Here is a 6,859-nt window from a genome sequence, read left to right as displayed (position 1 = left end):
GGGGGGGGGAGATACATCTTTCAGAAGAAGTCACAAATAAATTCACCAATAGATTTTATTTCGCAACAGGGAAATAAAAACACTCCCACGCGACGCGTTCGAGTGGGCGATTTGGCTTTTCTTCCACGGCCGTGTGGAACCGTTTTAAAGATTTGTCGCTGCGACGCACCACGCGCGCATATTATTCGAGTAATTAAACATTCAATTTAAACCTCGCGCACCGTAGGATACCATTTTATCCCTCGAGAACAACCTTGGACGCAACGCGTGCATGCATGGCATGCGTGCGTGCGTGCGTGCGTTCGTTCGTGCGTAGACATGTGTACGTGTACATGCATATGGACAATGGGTTTGCGCTTAATAATCTCTCGATGCGACCAATTTTACTTTAAGCGACAAGCCAGATACGGCATGTTTGCCGTCTGCGGGAGGACTTGCCGTATATTACGCACGGCAGGCACGTATTTATAGGTGTCTTCAAAATAGTTCGAGAGCGAAAGTGTTGCAAAGACCGTAGAAATTCGAGCGAATACACGCGCGCGTGATATGTCACATCGCTCCCTCCCCCCCCCTTCCGCGGCCCGTTCAATTTCCGCAGGACGTTATCCCCGTGTTGCCGACGGTAACGTATTGGTCCCCGATATGTGAAAGCGATTTGGCGGCAAATTAATTAGGATCTCCCAACAAGTTTTCGAATTCCAACCGATTATTGTTTTACTAATCGCATAATCGCTTCTAACAAAATTATCATGTTTATGTATCGTGTCAAATTATAAATTCATCAATTAATGCAATGTTTATCGTGAAGATAAAGATAAAAAAAAATGTATCCGTCAACGAAACCATTTTATTCCGCTATACAGAAACATATCTCGTTGCATATTCAGAAACTTGCAAAAATATATTAATTATTATTTTATTTAAATGGGGAAAAAATGAATAATACGAAGTTTCCCAGTCTCTAATTGTCTCAATACCATAATGGTAATTCTAAAATGCGATAATACCCAACAGAATCAGCGATTGTCGCAAGGGCGGCGCATAGTGCACGCTTCATTTCGAGCAGCGCATCCACTCACAAAAGTGGGTCCGAGGGAAGTGTGTGCGCGTGTGCGTATATGTTGTGTGAACGAGCGAGCGAGCGCAAGCGAGGGAGAGAGATCGCGCGCGCGTATGCACGTAACACACGTTAACAATGCATACCGGAGCCCTCCCTCCCGGAATCCCGATCTTTCGGTTCACAACCGACGTATTACTTATTTATTAGGACCGTGCCCGGGTGGTCCGCGACATGACGGAATCGATTACGCGAATTCGCGGAACCGGCCTTCCTGGCCCGAGAGCCCCCTCGGAATTATGCTTCCCACTCCTGCAGATACGGTCTCACCATCCCCATCTCTTTCCGTTCTCTTCTCTCCCCTCCTTTCTCTCTCTCTCTCTTCTTTTGGATCGCTCTTTTAAGCCTTCTCTCTTCCTTTCTCCCTCCTTCTTTATTCGCACTCCGTGCCCTCCCTTCGTCCTTCTTTAAACTTATACACACCCTCTTTCGTCCTTCCTCGAGCACCAAAAACTACTCTCGTTCTATCGCGTCCGTCGGTCCTCCTCCCTCTGCCTCCTTTCTCTTCTCCTCTCTCCCCCTCCGTGCCCTTCCTCAGCTTATTATGTAATCGGAATAACAATAATTTGCTTCGAAACTGCTTCGACTGCTCATCAATCTGAGTGACAACCGGTTACCCGCGGCTATATGCGTAGGTATCGACCATTTAGCGATCCACCGGCTGCGTTTCTCGGGACGAAAGGGGAAAGGGATGCGGCAGGTGAGCAGGGAGGCAGTTTCGAGTTATCTCCGTTGCACACCTCGCGTACGCTATATACGGCTGATCCCGTTTGCGACTTGACCGATATCGTCGAGCATCTCGACAATTAATCCGGTATCGGAGGAGCATCAAATCATGTAATATGAAATCGTGACAAATATACTTAGCACCTGGTCTCTGATGTCGATTGTGGAGATCGAGGAGTCACCTGGAATGCATTACTAAACAACTAAAAATTAAGCAAAATTAATGTAAGATATTTTCCGCAACAATGGGAATGAAAAGAGTACAACGAGCATTTGCAATGGTATGTACAGATTTTATTAGGGTGTAGAGTGAATACGATTGAATCTGTGTGTGTCTGCGCATGAATGTATGTATGTGTATCGTGTGTAATCCGCATGTTACATGTAATCCGAAGAATGAACGTGGGGTTTAGGTAGCTAGCCTCGTCCTAGCCTCGTGTGCGCATTCACACCATTATAATTGATTCGCATTGTAACTGTTTTCCCGTTTTTTTTTCACATTGTCGTCTCTCCGTTTAAGTATAGTCTCACCTAAATTTAATTACCGTTATACGCAATAATTCGATATTAATCAATAAATCTGTAATAATAAATCCGTATAAACGTTGAGTCGTGTGCGTGAGTGAACTAGTGGTGCCGAGCCTGTTGTAGGATCGGCTAGGAAGTCTCTGTAGTAACCAGCGGTAAACGTATCACAAGTTATGTAGCGTTCATTTATCCATTATCGGAGCGGGTGTTGGAAGCTCGAAGCCAATCGCACGTAACACGTGTTCTCTTGAAGTTTACACATAGTCTTTCTTTAAGTTCCTCTCCTTGAAAGAAGGAAACCCCCGTTTATTCGTAAAAGGCCAGCTGACAAGAATAGATTCTTTCCCTCTCATTTTTCTCAAACTGCCTCCAAACCGAATGATTCGTGCTTTCTGTGAAATTAATAGCCGTAAGTATTGGCAGCACATTTTCCGAAGGAAAAGCTCAATTTCGACAGAACGTGTCGGAACATCACATCGGATCAATGTGCCGCTCTATGGGTGCTTTCCATTTTTACAATTAAGTCGACACAGGTCGATGCAAGTGTCGATTTATCTCTCTTGACGTTTACTGAATAATAAAGACAGAACTTGTTTCGACCTGTGTCGAAAATGGAAAGTATCCCATGTCCTCGCGATCGATACAACGTACGGCGATTTATTATCTCTTTCTCTCTCTTGTACGGCGTCGATCTTCCAACACTCGGAAGTATTGTAGTTATAGCGTGACGCAGTGCGCGCCGCGGCGTCTTAATCGTTCGGCCGTTTTCACCCTATAAATAGACGAGACGCGCCGGCTGCCGCCGCGGGCGCGCGCTGCGCTTAGGTAATCATTCCTTTTTTTTATTGTATATCAAACTTTTATAAACTGTAATACAATGTAAACCTGTAAAAAATATACTGGGTGGCGGCGGCTCTGTATAATATAATAAGTAGTATTATAATCGTTATGGTACAATTGTAATTAGTATAAATATATCATTATATATTATAATCTGCGATGTGCTGCTTCTGTAATCGAGATCCCACTTTCTCTTTATCTCTCCCGTCTTCTATAATTTCTCATTCGTACCGTATCGCACACACCCAAACTACAGTTATCACGCTCTATCCGTTTCTTTCATGGTCTCTCAATGCACACACAACTTCTTTCTCTCTCTCTCTCTCTCTCTCTCTCTCCCTTTCACACATCCTCGATCTCTTCGTCCCACTTACTTCCCTTTCGTCGTACGGTAAAATACGATCCACCGGTATCTACATATTCCGCTTCTTATGAGAAACGGTATATATAGTTGTACAAGCGCGTCGCTCTTTACGTCGGTTATACCACGCTTTTGGGGAGACGGCTTTAGCTAAAAGCGTCCTCCCGACACGTTAATTCGCGTATGACAGACGCTTTTACTTAAATCGTGCCTAAAAGCGGGGTAAGAATACCAGCCTTTGTTTTTTCCTTTTTCATTCTCACGAACGTGCCAAATACGACATTCATAAATACGCCGAAGGGCGCACGCCTATTTATCGAAATTACGATACGAAATTAATTGCGATACGATCGCGCATTGATAAAAATTTTTTTTATTAAAATCACGTGAATACTTTTTTCTTTTTTTTCCACAAAGTGATATATATTTGCCACGTACGTTTTCTAAAAAAGGATCATCAAACGTTTAAATAATATTTGGGAAGACCCGATTAATTGTCGATAATAATATAAAACAGCCCGTATAAAAGAGTACAACTATTGACAAGAATATCTTACAACGATTTGATAAGTAACTCCTATTTAAAAAATATATTAAAAATGTTCATGTATGATGCTCACGACAGATAGTACTAAAAATTAATGGGATTTGTCATATTTAATCCCACGTTCCAAACAACGATAGAAAAGTCGATGATAATCATGTCAAACAAAAGCATTTACGCATGAAAACAAAAAGACCCGAGCGATGTACCGTTTATATATACCGTACTCCGAAATAATAAATCTCATATACTCATTCTTCATTCATTCATTCATTCGTATGTTATTTCATCATGCGCTCGGGGCGAGGCTAGGGCGATTTAGGAACTACGTGACAGCACAACCGATGCAAGTAACTATTTCATCTGTTCTCGTTTTTTCCGGTTTTTTGTTTTTTATACAATATGGAGTTCTTGATGAGATTTCGAAACGGCGATTTCTGCGTCGGTGATTATCAATGACGCGCCGTCACTCGAATAAAAAAATAATAAACGCGTTTTAGAGGAGAAAATAAATAATCATCTGGAAAAGATAAACTTTCCTGGGTATGAAGATGCCGCGAAAAGCAACAATGGGAAACAAGTTTCTTACGGACCATCGGTAACTCGACAACTTCAAGCTCTGCGTACGTGCCGCCGGTTGATAAATCCCTTTCGAAGGCGAAGTCCGTGGGCTCCGTGGGATTCCCCGAGAGGGTTTCAGCGCCATCTTCCAGCGACCGCGGGTACAACACAACGCACTTCCCGTTCAAATTGTATTCGGCGGGAAAATCCGTGGCTACATCAAGATCGAGTCAAATTTTAGAAAAGGCTTGCATGTGATACTTTGATCGTTGTTGACCTAACGGCAACGTCATTGTGTAAGAAGTATCGAGTGTAACATGTGTTGCACTTTTTATGTGATCGCGACGCAGAAACCGCGCGATTCTTACAATGTGCTCACCTATTTCGTCATTTGTGTCTTGTTTCTCGCCTCTCAATGCTCATTCGATCAAAGATTGTATTCGAAGAACAATGCTCGCGACGCACAATTATCGATAAATATACGTATATGTATAATATGTATATATATAAGTATGTATACCTATATATATTACGCATAAATAATCGACAGCGCGTTTATCTCTGATCTTATGTACAATTGTAGATTACACGAAATTAAAAATAATATTTTACGGAGGCATATCCTCTTGCTTTTCATTTTTCTCTGTCTCACCTATCCAATTTCTCCCATTCTCTCCTTTCCTTTCACTCCGTCTTTCTCTTTATCACTTATGCAATAAGTAAGATAATACTATTCCCGTTTCTTTTTTAGTTACTGGAAAGTTGTATTAATTATCGTCGTACTGTACTGTAGGAACTAAAATGGTGACTCCGCTGAGCGAAGTTCCGGAAAAGTAAAACATCATTCTTCATTCGTCAGTCAGTATCAGTGCATATCCGGTAGTCCTTTTATAAATAACTTAACTTTTTTTTATAAAATGCCGTATTCTCATGGGACAGCTCTTTGTACATAAAAAAACTAGAGTTTTTATAATAGAGTTTACAAATATCCTGCGACGCGATACGAAATTACTATATAATTAGCATATGGTAGATGATTAGATTCAGAATTTAAAAAGCACGTAGTACCCACTAAACCGAGTAAAAGATGCGTAATTAATGTAGTTTGGAAAATTGATCTCATTAGAAGTAGGAGCTCTTTTTTATGTTGAGCGAACACTATTTGCGTTCCGCTACGTGTCTCAATTTTCTAACATCCTACACGATGAAAATAATGGCACAACATTATTTATATAACGTCCAATAAAAACAAATAATCCCGACATTCAGATATAATTCTCCTCTATTCTGTTATTTTTCTTTCGTGTGTGTGTCTGCGTTTGATTTGACATTTTAACAATAAATTAAGTACCATTGCCAATTTTACGTAATTAATTAATAAGAATCATTGTAATCATTAACACTAGTGCCGATTCTGTCAAGCGTATAACTGTGCGAGCGAATAAACAGCGAATAAAAACTAAATCAAATTGTTTTGAAAACTTATGTATTCGCTGTATTCGTTAAGATATACCGGCCTTAACACGGCACCATAACACAAATAAAGCAACACGTCAATTTAAAATCAATCAATAATGCGTTACTTGTATTTAGCATCTATTATCCTTTCGCTATTATAAAGTAACCAATCGATACGCGTCTCTCTATCCACACCCTATGCGACAATGATAATGCTCCTTTTTCTTCGTGCCTGTGTGCCTATAATGTCTCCCCGCTGTCTTCTCTTTCTCTTACATGCATTCTCTCTCTCTCTCTCTCTCTCTCTCTCCCCCTTTCTTTCCCTTTTTCTCACTCTTTCACTCTTAGGATACTCTCTCATCTTCTCTCTCCTTTAAAGCTTTGCGCGTCGCCTCTCGCGAGAGACACAAGAGACGATAAACATCGCGATTGGAGAAAGTTTTCTTAATGTTTAATATGCTAAAGGGGTGCCTACGAACAACAGAAACGTTATTGAAAAAGAAAACGTGCCAACCGTTTCTCTTTCCAATCATCTGCAAAATAATACTGAATTCTGCACATGTGGTGCCTATCACAAATAGACCTATAGATAATATTTATGTACGCTCTTGCACGCACTCCTATATGCATACGAACAGTCATTGTTTAACTGTATTTTAACTCTGCGCAATTTGTCGCATACAGTTAAGATATAATCCTACTTCTCATTCTCTCTCTCTCTCTC

The sequence above is a fragment of the Wasmannia auropunctata genome, unplaced genomic scaffold, assembly GCF_000956235.1.
Source record: "Wasmannia auropunctata unplaced genomic scaffold, wasmannia.A_1.0 LD336095.1, whole genome shotgun sequence".
Classification (NCBI taxonomy): Eukaryota; Metazoa; Arthropoda; class Insecta; order Hymenoptera; family Formicidae; genus Wasmannia; species Wasmannia auropunctata.
Note: the sequence above shows the minus strand (reverse complement) of the source record.